Source organism: Saccopteryx bilineata, chromosome 1, assembly GCF_036850765.1.
Source record: "Saccopteryx bilineata isolate mSacBil1 chromosome 1, mSacBil1_pri_phased_curated, whole genome shotgun sequence".
Classification (NCBI taxonomy): Eukaryota; Metazoa; Chordata; class Mammalia; order Chiroptera; family Emballonuridae; genus Saccopteryx; species Saccopteryx bilineata.
The window spans coordinates 30603757-30619364 of record NC_089490.1 but is presented as its reverse complement, the minus strand read 5'-3'; positions in this window follow the sequence as shown (position 1 = coordinate 30619364).

Below are 15608 nucleotides of genomic sequence, written 5' to 3'. Positions count from 1 at the left end.
ACAATAATAAATCAACAAATGGGGCTACATCAAACTAAAAAAGTTTTTCCACAGCAAAGGAAACCAGCAACAAAACAAAAAGATAACCTAGTTAATGAGAGAAGATACTCTACCATACATCTCATAAAGGGTTAATATCCAAAATTTATAAAGAACTCCTACAACTCAATGCTACACACACAAGCAATTCAATTGAAAAATGGGCAGAGCACATGAATAGACACTTCTCCAAAAAGGACATACAGATGATCAATAGATGTATGGAAAGATGACCAATATCACTAATCATCAGAGAAATGCAAATTAAAACTACAATAAAAATCACCTTATACCTGTCAGAATGGCTGTCATCAATAAATGCACAAACAAGTGTTGGGAAGTATGTGGAGAAAGAAAACCTTGTACACTGTTGGTGGGAATGCAGAGTGGTGCAGTCACTATGGAAAACACTATAGAAGTTCCTCAAAATATAAAAGTGGAACTGCCTTGCCTGACTGGTGGTGGCACATTGGATAGAGCATCAACCCAGGACTCTGAAGCCCTGATTTGAAACCCCAAGGTCGTCGGCTAGAGCGCGCTCTCGTTGGCTTGAGCGCGAGGTCATTGACATGTTCCCATGGCCATTGGCTTGAGCCCAAGGTCACTGGCTTGAACAAGGGGTCACTGGCTCAGCTTGAGTCCCCTGGTCAAGGCACTTATGAGAAGCAATCAATAAAAAAACCACTAAAGTGAAGCAACTACGAGTTGATGCTTTTCATCTCTCTCCTCCCTCTCTCCTTTACTGTCTCTTTCTGAAAAATATAATAAATTTATATATTTTTTTCCATGTATATATGTAACTGCCTTATAGCCCAGCAATTCTAGTTCTGGGTATATATCTGAACACTATTTCAAAAGAAGATATGCACCCCTATGTTCACTGATGTATTATTTACAATAGCCAAATTATGGAGGCAACCTGAGTGCCCATCAATAAACAGATAAAAAAGTAGTGGTACTTATATTTAATGGAATACTACTCAACCATTAAAAAAGAATGAACTCTTACCATTTGCAACAGTATGAATGGACCTGGAGAGGATTATACTAAATGAAATAAGCCAAATACAGAAAGACGAATACCATATGATTTCACTTATATGCGGAATCTAAAAACAATATAAACAAACAAAATAGAACAGACTTCTAGACACAGAGAACAGACTGGTGGATGCCATAGGGGAGGTGGGCTGGGAAGCTGAGTGAATAGGTAAAGGGATTAAGAAGTGCCAATTGGTAGTTATAAAATAGCCGTGGAATGTAAAGTGAAGCAGAGGGCATGTAGTCAACTAGACTGTAATAACTACGTGTGGTGCCATGTGGCCACTTGAATTGTTGGTGGAACACTTTGTAAAGTATATGAATATCTGACCTCTATGCTACGTGCCTGAAACTAATACAAAATACTGTTGAAATTAAACTGGAATTGAAAAATAAAATTAAAACCACTAAGATAATCCCATATATGCTGCATAAATATATAAATATATCAATTAAAACTTAATGTATACTTAAAATAATAGCCTTGTGTAGATATTATAGTTAACTTTGAGAATTCGAGACATACTAGAATCTACAAAATCTTCATATTTAAAATGTTAACAGTGCAATTATTTTATTACATTAGAGGCCTGTGTGCTAATATTTTGATAGAGAACAAAACTATCTATAGACAGTTCTGAAAAGTATAGTACTGAATATGTAGCCATACAAATAAATAATTACCGTGAAAGAATAAATTTTCACAAACAAAAAGATTTTTAAACAGAACCAAGAAAACACACACACAAATGGTCCTACCTCCACATTCCATCACATTGGGGATCACATCTCAACATATAAATTTGGAGGTAGAGGGCATCTTATTTTCTCTGTGGTGGGTGGAAGCAGAGATTTTGTTTTTGGTTATCTCATTCTTAACTGAACAGCCTGGATGCTGAAGTACATGTGCATAATTAAAGGGTCAACCAGAGACACAGCTCGAGTTTCTATGCAGAGTTTGGAGCTGCCGCTCCGTCCATTCGGAGGTCTCCCCTCTCACTTTCCAGCTGCCATGGTCAGCCTAACTCTGATCTGTGGCTTCTCAAGTCCGTCACACTGCTCTGAACATTAACTTTTTTAATTTATACATTACATTTCACCTGTTTTGTGTAATGGAAAATAGTGGTTATGCATGTCAAAGCCATAAAAACAGAACACTCACCCACTGTTACAGGACTTCCTTCTTCCATGCACAGACTGCCTTCATTTTCCGCGGCCTTTTGGTCACTCTTCGGTACCTTCAGATAGTTACTTTTTTATTTTTTTCAGCCTTATAATTACTTGTGGGAAGGTTTGTTTGATAGTAACCACTCAGTCATTACTGGAAGAAAAAAACACTTTCCTGCTTTTTAATTATAACCATTTATTTACTCAGCTTCACAGATTGCAATAGTGTGTGAACAGTCCATAATTTTACATTACAAAGATTTTCATCTACTCCTCCGTTCAGAGAAGTTACAAATGAGCAATGTGAGTTTTATGTTTTTCTCAAACTCTTAATAAGTGTGTGAACGATGAGTCAAATAAATATTGAACAGTTACTTTGGCGGAAATGGACCAAACGCTATGTGGGGGTGGTGTAAAGAACTCATAATTTCACATAGAATTTTTGCATCTTTCACTACTAGGGATGAGCTCTTCGGTGAGTCATATTAACTTCAAAATTCATTTTCTTTATTTCTACAAAGGAGATGAAAGATGTCACCCGTGAAAAGCTGTTGAAAATATTGTGAATTAATGTCGTGAAAAGATCTTTCTGTACTGCAGAAAACTACACATTAAGCGTTAATCATTGCCGATTTGCCTTTCTCACTCACCAGCCAAAAGGAAGGCTGCCGTGTGTGTGCTCTGTTTGGATAAACAATATATAAATAATTGGATTGAAAGAAATGAGGCACCTGCCACTGAGTCCATCGTTTTTGCAGGAATCTGTCTCTGCCTGACCCCAGCGAAACAGAAACGTGGGGGTGTAGAGGTTCACAGCAGCCTTTCAGGTTGAGGTGGTTGGTGCTTTACATTTATATAATGACTTATAGTTTAAAAGACCCATTAACAAGCATCAGCTCGATTAAAATATTTTTTTCAGTCACTTAAGTAAACACAGATACTTCACTTATCTTCCATCTTGATCCACAAAGGATTTAAGATCATATTGACCAGCTTTTTCTTATAACACTCTTATTTAATAGTTATGGTCCCTAGAATATAAATTAAATCGATATGGACACTTTAGTCTTCACTGAAGGCCAAGACCTACTTTATAAAAATAAGAGACAAAATATATCAATAAGCAGAACTGTGCTCCTGGTAATGCACAGTGCCACCCAGACAATTAAAATACCGCTACTAATAAAAGTATGTTGATCAGTTAAATAAACCCAAAAGATGTCCTATTTCTCCAGTTAATTTTGCACCACCTATAAAATTGGTGCTAACTTGATTGTGAAATAGCACCCTTTTAGGCCCTGTCAGAATAAAATACTGTGAAGTTATTGAAAAATCCTTTTTAAAATTTTCACTTTATTGAGGTATAATGGACATATGAAAAAAAGTAAAAGGTATTCAAAGTATACATCATGATGATTTGGTATAGTGAAAGGTTTTCTCCATCTAGTTAATTAACATATTTCACATCACATACTTATCTTTTTGTTTTTTGGTGAGAACATTTCAGTTCTACTGTCTGGGCAAATTTCAATTATATACTACAGTGTTATCAACTGTAGTCACCATGTTTTACATTAGATCCTCAGAACTTACTCATCTTATAACTGAAGGTTAGTACCCCTTTTACTAACCTCTTCCTATTCGTTCCCCCTCCTTCCTGCTCCAGCCCCTGAGAACCACTTTTCTACTCTGTTTCTATGAGTTCGACCTTTTTAAAAGTCCCACATATAAGTAATACCATGCAGTATTTGTCTTTCTCTTAGTTCATTTAGCATAATGCCCTCAAGGTCTATCCATGTAGTTGCAAATAGCAGGATTCCCTTTCTTCTCATCACTGAATCATTATTGCACATATATACCACATTTCTCTATCCATTCATCCACTGACACATTGTTTTCATCGTTTGGCTATTGTAAATAATACTACAATGAACATGGTAGTATGGATGGATATCTTTTTAAGATCCTGTTTTCATTTCCTTTGTATATATACCCAGAGATGGGATTGCTGGATCATATGCTAGTTCTTTTTAACTTTTTGAGGAACCTCCATACTGTTTACCATAGTATTTACACCAAGTAACATTTCTGCCAGCTGTATAAAAGGTTTCTCTTTTCTATACATCCTTGCCAACACTTGTTATTTTATAATAGTCATTCTAACAGGTGTGATTTTGACTGTGGTTTTTACCTGTGGTTGTGATTTTAATTTCCCTGATGATTAATTATTTTTTGAGCACCTTTTCATATATCTGTTGAAGATTTGGATGTATTCTTTAGAAAAAATGTCTATTTAGTTCCTCTGCCCATTTTTTAATTAAATTGATTTCTATTTTTCTTTTGAATTATATGAGATCTTTATATATTTTGGATATTAACTCCTTAACAGATAGATGATTTGCAAATATTTTCCTCCATTTAATAGGTTGCCTTTGCTTTTTGTTGATGTTTCCTTTGCTGTGCAGGAACTTTTAGTTTGATGTAGTCACACTTATTTATTTTTACTTTATTGCCTTTTCTTTTTGGTGTCAAATACAAAATGTCATTGCCAAGACCTATGTCAGGAAGCTTACCCTTTATGTTTTGTTCTAGGAGTTTTTAATCCATTTTGAGTTGATTTTTATGTTTGGTGGTAGATAGAGGTCTAGTTTTCTATTGTGTGTGGCAGTCCTGCATTTCCAACACAATTTGTTAAAGAATCTATCCTTTCCTATTGTATATTTTAGGCTCCTTTATCATAAATTAATTGACCATATATGTATGTGTTTATTTTGGAGAGTCTTTATTCTGTCCCATTGATCTGCGTGTCTGTTTTTATGCCAATGCCAAACTGTTTTGATTACTATAGCTTTGTCATCAGAAAATGGTAGTTTCATAAAATAAGTTTGAATGTGTTCTATTTTCTTCTACTTTTTTTTTGGGGGGGGGAGAGTTTGAGAAGGATTGGTTTTATTAATTCTTTAAACATTTGGTGAAATTTAACAGTGAAGCCATCTGTCCTGGACTTTTGTTTGTTGAGAGGTTTTTGAATCCTGGTTCAATTTTCTTACTAGAAACTAGTCTATTCAGACATTCTGTTTCTTTATAATTCAGTCTTGGTAGGTTGTATGTTTCTAAGAACTTATCTATTTCTTCTAGATTGTCCAATTGGTTAACATACAATTATTCATAATAGTCTTTTATGATCCTTTTTATTTCTGTGATATAAATTATAATGCCTCCTCTTTCATTTATAGTTTTATTTAAGTACTCTATCTTTTTTTCTGGAAAAGTCTAGCTAAAAGTTTGTCTACTTTTTTATATTTTCAATAAGCCAGCTCTTAGTTTTATTCATTTATTTCTGTTGTGTTTTTAGTCTCTATTTCTTTTATTTCTGCTATGATCTTTGTTTTTTCTTTCTTCTAACTTTGGGCTTTGTTCTTCTTTTCCTAGTGCCTTTAGGTATAAACTTAGATTGTTTATTTGAGATCTTTCTTTTTAATTAATGTAGGTATTACTATGAATTTCCTTCATAGGACTGCTTTTGCTGCATCTTATATGTTTTGGTTGCTGTTTGTTCATTTTCATTTATATCAAGTAATTTTAATTATCTTTTCTATTTAACTTATTATGTGTTTAGTAGCATGTTGTTTAATATCCACATACTTGTAAATTTTCCAGTTTTTTTTTGTAATTGATTTCTAACTTAATACCATTATAGTTGGAAAAGATACTGCTATCTTTTCAATCTTCTTAAATTTATTAAGGTTTGTTGTGTGGCCTAACATATGATCAAAACTAGAGAATAGTCCATGTTTGCTCGAGAATTTGTATTCTGCTGCTGTTATATAGAATGTTCTCTATATGTCTATTAGTCTGTCTGATATAAAATGTATTTTAAGTTCAGTGTTTCCTTTACTGATTGTTTGGATGATTTACCCATAATTAAAATGGATTGAAGTCCCCTACTATTATGTGTTGCTGTCTAATTCTCTCTGTAAGTCTGTTAATATTTGCTTTATATATTTAGGTACTCCCCTGTTGGGTGCAAAAATATTTATAAATGTTTTTTCCTCTTGTTGGGATGACCTTTTATCATTATATAATGACCTTGTATCTTATGAAAGTCTTTGGCTTAAAGTCTATTTTGTCTGGGATAAGTATAGCTACCTAACCCTGTGTTTTTGGTTTTCATTTGTGTCAAATCTCTTTTTTCATTCTTTTTCTTTCAGTCTGTGTGTGTGTCCTTAAAGCTGAAGTGGTTCTCTTGGAGGCAGCATATAGTTGGGTCTTGTTTTTTAATCCACACAGCCACTCTATGTCGTTTGATTAAAGAATTTAGCCCATTCACATTTAAGTATAGTAATTATTGTTAGGTATGGACTTACTATTGCTATTTGGTTCATTGTTTTCTGGTTTATTTGTAATTCCTTTTATTTTTTTTTCTCTTGCTCTCTTCCTTTGTGAGTTGCTGATTTTCTGTATCGATAAGTTTAGATTCCTTTCTCTTTATCGTTTGTGTAACTACTGTAGGTTTTTGCTTTGTGGTTACCATCAGGCCTACATAAAATATTTGCTATTTATAACATTCTATATTTAGCTGATGACTCAACTTTGAACATATTCTAAAGCTCCACATTTTTGCCCTTCACCACTTAAATGTTTTTTTTTTCCTATTTAGAGATCTGTCCTTGTGTATGTATGTATGGGTATATATATATGTGTGTGTGTGTGTGCATGAATATGTGTGTTTATGTGTATACCTGTGTATGTATATATATTTATAATATATACATTTCTGTTATGATAATTAGGGCACTATTCTGAAAGTGCCCTACATCTCTGACTCCTGTTCTTCCCTTTCGTGTTTCTTTATTCTCTACTCCCAACTTCTATTAAGATGTAGCCGTTACCCAAATTTTTGCATTTAGTTTTATCATTTCCCAGTACTTTTTTAAATTTAATTTTTTTCTTTTTAATTTATTGTGTTGACATAGTTTTAAGTATTCCTTTAATGTTTTGGGGTTTTTTTGATGTCACAATGTACATATTTTATCAGGTGTATCCTTTAACAAATAATTATAGTTTGGGGTTTTTTTTGTTTATTTGTTTGTTTTTTACAAAGTTAGACGCAGGGAGGCAGGCAGACAGTCACCTGCATGCGCCTGACTGGGATCCTCCTGGTATGCCCACCAGGGGGTGATGCTCTGCCCATCTGGGGTAGTGCTTTATTGTAGCCAGACCCATTCTAGTGCCTGAAGCAGAGGCCATGGAGCGGTCCTCAGTGCCCAGGCCAACTTTTGCTCCAATGGAGCCTTGGCTGCAGGAGGGGAAGAGTGAGACAGAGAGAAAGGAGAGGGGGAAAGAATGGAGAAGCAGATGGGTGCTTCTCCTGTGTGCCCTGACCAGGGAATCAAACTGGGGACTTCCACATGTCGGGCTGATGCTCTACTGCTGAGCCAACCGGTCAGGTCCTATATATTGATAGTTATAGTAATTTTTAATACTCTTCTATTTTAACCTTCACACTAGATTTATAAGTAATTAACTGCTACTTTACAATATTAGAGTATTCATAATTTAACTATATATTTACCAGTAAGAGTTATACTTTCATATGTTTTCCTATTATTAATTAATACTTTTCTTTCCATTTAAAAATTATCTCTTTTGGTAATATGCTCATCAGTTTTTGCTTGTCTATAAAACTCTTTATCTCTCCTTTTCTGAAGGACAATTTTGCCACATAGAGTATATAAGTGTCCTTCTGGGACAATAATAATCTGAAAATTAGTCCACTTGATGTCTTCTCAGCAGACCATTAAGCTATCTTCACTCTATTTTCTTTTTGCTCCCCTACTTGGATGAATACTACTGCCCTGTTCTCAAGCTCTCTGATTTTTTCTTCCACTTCATCTAGCCTTCTGTTGAATGCTTTTATTGAATTCTTCAATTAAATTATTGTGTTCTTCGGCTCTGTGATTTCTTTTAGGAACTTTCTACTATTTTTTCTTTTTGTTGAAATTTTCACATTGTCATGCATTGCTTTTCTGACATCAATTAGCATATTTCTAACTACTATTTTGAACTCTACCAGGTAAATCACTTAACTTCATTTTATTAAGATCTATTACTGGTGTTTTATCTTGCTTTTGTTTGGTACAAATTTCTCTATTTATTCATTTTTCTTGACTCTCTGTGATGATTTCTGTGCAATCAACAAAACAGTCACCTCTCCCAGTCTTGATGAAGTGGTCTCATATAAGAGATTAACTTTACTGTTCATCCTGGCCTGAGCTCTAGGGGTCTCTGAAATATTTGTGATTGTCCAAGTGGCCTTCTTTGTTTTTAGTGGCTCCAGTAATTGAAGGTATGCCAAGATCCATTTTAATGTGGGTATTTTTATCATTCACCCAGTGTGTAGGAGTCACTCAGCTAGTTTCCTGATTTTTTTCAAAGCAATTGTTCAGTGTACTGCCATAGATTTAGTGCGTCCAAGAGAGGACATGAGTTTAGGGACCTCCTGTGTTGCCATCTTAAACTGGAACTGCGATAAAGCTTTCTTAAAGAAAAGAAAGAAAATGGGGAACTACTAAGATGACAATTACAATAAAATTTTTTAACTGTTTAAGAGTATCAGCCTGACTGGTGGTGGCACAGTGGGTAGAGCATCAACCTGGAATGCTGAGGTCCCCGGTTTGAAACCCCAAGGTCACCAGCTTGAGTGTAGGCTCACCAGCTTAAACGTGGAGTCTCCGGCTTCAGCGTGTGATCATTGACATAACATGTTCCCTTGGTCGCTGGGTTGAGCAAGGGGTCATAGACTCGACTGGAAATCCCCAGTTAAGGCACATATGAGAAGCAATCAATGAACAACTAACGTGCCACAACTGCAAGCTGATGTTTCCCATCTCTCTCCCTTCCTGTCTGTCTCTCTGTCTCCTTCTCTCTCACGTGCTTAAAAAAAAAAAATTAAAGGACTATCAGCTTATTTTTCATTTCCCAAATATATTACTGATAATAAGACAAATAGATATATATACATATATATTTAAGTACAATATTTAGAGTTTATTCATTTTTATTCTTTTACCTCAAAGACAACCAGAGGTCTCCTCAATTCTAATTTACTTTTACTCTTTTTCATTATTGGATCCACTAACAACTCTTCTTTATCTCCTATTTTTTTTCCAGAAAACACAAGGGATAAATGTTTTCAAAGAGCATCAATATGTTATAAAACTTTTTACTTTCTCAATATGTGAGTAATTGTAAACAATGTTTCTTTCACTAATTTCACCAGTATCTTAACATAGGTAAAAATTAAAATGTTTTTGCAGAAATATTAGTGTCTGGTATTATTATAAATATATCTTTGGGGTAAGCTGAATCAATTTGTAGGAAAACAGCACTACAGGTATATCCTGCTTTAAAAAGAATTAAACACAAGCATACCTAATCTTATAACAGATTTCAATGGTGAGATGGTTCCTGCTGTCTCAGAATTTGTTGTTTTGCCAAAAGGATGTATTGCCGAGTATAAATGAATCATTATTTTAATACATTGAAATTGAATTTTATTTAAAATTGTTTCATACACCTTTGTAGGTTTATATCTAATGCACAAATCTATATATAACTGTATTCATCTTGTATATGATACTGTAATTTGAAAACAGTTAAGCAAACACCTGTGAAGACACTAAGCCAATCAGAACACGAACCCTCACAAGATAGTTTTAATCTCTCTTAGACACACTGTCCCACTTTATACCACAAGAATTGTGGAAAATTTATATTAAAATCACCACTTGCTAAAATCCACACATGTATAGGATATTAGGAAAGCTCACTTTACATGATTATTTCAAAAATTTAAATATCTTAAGTAATACAGAAAATAAAAACTTAACATTTATAAGTAAAAACTTAAACCAATTATCTTCCAGACCACAAAGTACAATTATTAACAAAAGTCACTGAATTAGGAATTCAGTGAGTCTCGGTTGTGCTCAACAAAATAACATAAGCCATCAAAAGTTTCACCTCTTCTGTGCCTCAGTTTCTCATCTCTAACCAGAGCAGATGGAGTAAGAAAGTATTGACGGTCTCCAACAACTCTAACAGAGCTATCATTCTTCCCCAAAATGTTCTGTACAGGATACCTTTTAGCAAAAGCAAATGGTACAAAGACCATGGTACACCTCAGTCTTTTCATTATTGCTTTTCTCTTCCCCTTTCCAATGTAATTGTCATCATCAAATCTATTTGCCTCAGAATATGTACCTGTCTGTAGCCCTTCATATTTCTTTTTTTATCTGTTCATCTGGCTCCTCATTTCTCTCTACTGAGAAAGAACCCTTCAAAAGTACAAGTTGTTAAGTTTAACAGAGTGATTGGTAGTCATAGAAAGCCCAATCATTAAATACTGTCTCTAATAAAATTAACTTTCAGTAATTCATAGAACTGAAAGAACACAAAATGTCAAACCATCATTGTAAGATCTACCTTTGTATCTCTAAATAGGTAATATTTATATAAAATACATGTTTTACTATTTATACAATAAAAATTAAATATTGATAATACTTATTTAAAATGTATGATATGTTCTACTAGTTATATCATATATATTTTAGTATCATATAATCCTTTCTTTAAAATGAAAGAGTACAGGCCTGACCTTTGGTGGCGCAGTGGATAAAGAGTCGACCTGGAAATGCTGAGGTCGCCGGTTCGAAACCCTGGGCTTGCCTGGTCAAGGCACATATGGGAGTTGATATTTCCAGCTCCTCCCCCCTTCTCTCTGTCTCTCTCTCCTCTCTCTCCCTCTCTTTCTCTCTCTCTCCCTCTCTCTCTCCTCTCTAAAAATGAATAAATAAAAAAAAAATTTTAATTAAAATGAAAGAATACAAATATCAAAATTTGATTTATGTCATCCCCTCTTCGGAGGCTAATATAACTAATCAGAGACATATCTAAGGGCAACCAGAAGGAGAACGGGGTGAGAGGAGCCCAGACCATCCAGAGGCGGGGCACTTCACTCGGCAGGTGGCTGGAGTACACTGTGGCTTAGTTAATAAACAAGTTGCCCTTTAAAGGTGGGCTGGCAGTGATATTTATATTTCACCATGACAACTTACCTAATCTTTGGCACTCCCTAAAGAAGAAAGTTTATGTGTGTGTTTGTGTGTGTGTGTGTGTTTTATAGATCAAAGAGAAGGAAGTAGAAAAGAAAAAAGCCAAAAGGGAAATGGTTTTTAAGAAATATACCAATTCAGCCTGACTGGGCAGTGGTGCAGTGGATAGAGCGTCGGACTGGGATGCAGAAGACACAAGTTCAAAACCCCTTGGTCACCGACTTGAGCACAGGGTCACTGGCTTGAGTGAGATCATAGACATGACCCCATGTTCGCTGGCTTGAGCCCAAAGGTCGCTGGCTTGAGCCCAAGGTCGCTGGCTTAAGCAAGGGGTCACTCACTCTGCTGTAGCCCCCGGTCAAGGTACGTATGAGAAAGCAATCAATGAAGGAGCCGCAATGAAGAATTGATGCTTCTCGTCTCTCTCCCTTCCTGTCTGTCTGTCCCTGTCTGTCTCTCTCTATGTCTCCAAAAAAAAAAAAAAAAAAGAAAGTAATATACCAGCTCAGAGGAGAAGTGTAGTTATGCATTGAGTAGAAACTGAAAGGTACAGATGGTAAGATAACTTGTAAGACTATGCACAATAAGTCATTATTATTATTATTATTTTATATTGTGAGTATGTTAAAGTTCTATTATAGTACAGCCTGTTACCCTGCTAAGCAATGTTTATGTTCCCAATATATGTAAGTTTCTTATGTAAAGACAGGACTAACTTTTCCATACATCTAATGAAATTCAATTGGCTTATCACAATCACCAGGCTAGCTCTGTAAACACCATGTGGTAGGCAGACTACTATGGCCTCAATGATCTCATCTTAGTATTCATGCTCTTGTAGTATTTCCTTTCCTTGACTGTTAGCTGGACTTGCTGACTTGTTTCTAATGAATAAAATTACAGCAAAAGTCATGTGATTTCACTTCCAAGGTTTGATTACAAAATAGCTATGGCTTCCATCTTGGGTGCTCTCTCAACTCTCTCTTGAGTTGCTTGCTGTGGGGGAAGCAAGCTGCCATGGCCTGTGACAGGCCTGTGGAAAGACCCACATAAGTAAGCTTGGAAGCAAATCTCCTAAAGCATGTCAACAGCCACATGAGTAAACTGGAAGCAGACCCCCCCCCCCCCTTGAGTCTTGAGTTGACTGCAGCTCCAGCTGACATCTTGGCTTCATTCTCATGAGAGACTGAACAAGAACCACCAGCTAAGCTTCCTGGGTCCTTGAACCATAGATGCATCATAGATACTTTGAGATAATAAATGTTTGTTGTTTTAAGCTGCTAAGTTGAGGGTAATTTTTTGCACAGTAATGGATAACCAATGCAGGCCATAAGAGGTAACACATAACAGCTGAAATGCCATATAAGGTACAGCGGAAGAGTGAGAATCAAGGCAGTCAGGGTACTGAACAGGAGAGAGGTGGAAGAAGAGAGCTCATCTAGCACCTGTGTTGTACTGGGCACTGTGCCAGGCACCTTACAGACACATCTGCAGTTAATTATCATTACACTGTATCACTGGCATTGTTACTCCTACATACACTCGAGTGACCTATGGTTCAGAAGGGTTAAATAATTTGTCCCACTTTATACCTCTAATGAGTAGCAAACACCAATTTTGAACTCTGGCTCCTGCTTCTGTTACAATCCTAATTGCAATAAGAAAGAAGAGCAGATACTTCATAACATTGGCAATGAGTGAAAATGTACCCAGCTTAACCATTCAGACACATACCTAACACTTTATGTGATAAGAGCCAAAGGAGGGTATGAGCAGAGTGCTGTAGGAACATGAGGAGAGCCACTGTTCGTAATGTAGGAGGGAGGGAAGACCCCACGGAGGGCTGGCATTAGAAATGAACAGCCACCTTTCTGTTACTCCTGGTAGAGCCTGCGCTCTGAGTCAGACTGACGTGGGTTCAGACCAGTTATTATCTCTGTGGCCTGGACAAGCTACTTCTTGCTGCCATAGTTTCATGATCTGTACTGATTGAAGGAGGAAGTGCATAAAAATTGCTTGACAGAGAGGCAGGAATATAGTAGACACCTAATAAATGTTTGTAATTAATAATAATATTATTGTTCTTTTCTTCAAAATTGACTTTGTCTTAGTGAATGTGTGATTGCCAGTACCACTTTTTATGCTCATCAGTCACTGTGTTTCTGTAAGCGAGGTAAATGTATTTCCCTACAGTAATTGAGCAAGAGCTGAAGGAAGCAGGAAAAGAGAGAATACAAGAAAAGGAAAAGATAAAAATAATAGTATGTCTAATTTTGTGAGGCCAATGAACATCTCTGGGAGCAGAGGCAGAGAGAGACGAGCATGTGGACTCTCTGTAGGAAGCAAAGACCACCTTTCACTCACCTTTATATTGTCATAATAGCATCAGGGCCACAGTCATTCAATAAATGAATGACCTCATTCACTCTTCCATTCCGTGAACACCAACTGAAACCTATCGTGCACCATCCTGTTCCCATGAGGGCAGCATTGTAGAGCTTGTATTCTAATAAGGCAAGACAGGCAATCTACAAACATGCAAAATTAAACTACATACATTAAGTGTGAACACATTTAGTACATGATTACTGCTGGGGAGATTTTACAGCAGGAAAATGAGCTACAAAGATGAAGCAGGGTATTCTGATGCTTCTAGCCACAGAGATTGGGAAAGCCCTGGGTGAAGGAAGACCAAGTCCTGCCTCCGACATCAGCAGCCCCCGTCAGGGCCACCAATCGCCAGAGCTGTCCACACACTCACTCATGTCTTGCATTGAAGAAGAGGAAAAGAGTGGGAAGACTAGGTGTTGGTTAGTGTCAGAGTGTTTGATCAATTAAACTTTGAAAATGTAAAGGCTATGATTTCTTTTGCAGACAGTTTTTTTAAATACTAAATAATCATTTACTATAAGAAGAGTATGCTTAATTCATCTAGAATAATTCCAAACATGCCATTCTTCACCTACATTGATCTTCCAGTTCTCCCTGTATTGTTTGCAGGGCTGTCCAGGACCATGGGCGAGAGAAGGGAGGAGCATGGAGTGGACTTGAATGAGTGGCTCCCAAAATTATGCACTCTGGGCTCCTCACTTGCCTCACCATGGTCCCAGTTCTGATTGTTTGGTTGATGGGCTCTGTTAGTGGGCTTATTATTTAAAACATCAATCACGTCTGACCAGGCAGTGGCACAGGGGATAGAGCATTGGACTGAGATGCGGAAGACCCAGGTTAAAAACCCCGAGAGCCTGACTGTGGTGGCGCAGTGGATAAAGCGTCGACCTGGAAATGCTGAGGTCGCCGGTTCAAAACCCTGGGCTTGCCTGGTCAAGGCACATATGGGAGTTGATGCTTCCAGCTCCTCCCCCCTGTCTCTCTCTCCTCTCTCTCTGTCTCTCTCTCTCTCTTTCCCCCTCTCTCTCCTGTCTAAAATGAATAAATAAAATAAAAAAAATTAAAAAAAAAACAAACCCCGAGATTTCTGGCTTGAGTGCGGGCTCATCCAGCTTGAGCATAGAGTCGCTGGCTTGAGCATGGGATTATAGACATGACACCATGGTTACTGGCTTGAGCCCAAAGGTCACTGGCTTGAAGCCCAAAGTCACTGGCTTGAGCCCAAAGTTGCTGGCTTGAGCCTAAGGTTGCTGGCTTGAGCAAGGGGTCACTCGCTCTGCTGTAGCCCCCTGGTCAAAGCATATATGAGAAGGCAATCAATGAACAACTAAAGGAGCTGCAATGAAGAATTAATGCTTCTCATCTCTCTCCATTCCTGTCTGTTTGTCCCTATCTGTCTCTCTCTCTGACTCTCTCTCTGTCTCTGTCACACACAAAAAAGAAATATCAATCACTAAAAATTTTTTTTAAAGAATATTAAAGGACCTCAGTTTCTACCACTGAGAAATAACCTGCATTAGTAATTGGTATTATTACAGACTTGTTTCTATGCATATGTAGAGGCAGCAGGCTGGTAGATACATAAACAATGTATGTAGTCAAAGAAACACAGGTATGAATAGAAATTATTATAAAGGTAAAATAATACTATACATTATATTTAAATATATATAGTTTGATCTGATTTTGTTTTAACTTAACCAGAGAAAAGCCAGAGGTAAGTTAAAGAAATTATTGAACCTCGGGTATATGTATCTTTACATTTAGGATATTGATTCCTAAAAGATCCTTCTAAAATTTAAAAAAGAAAACAGGATATTTGAATTATTCAAGTTTCAAGAGTCTGCAAGT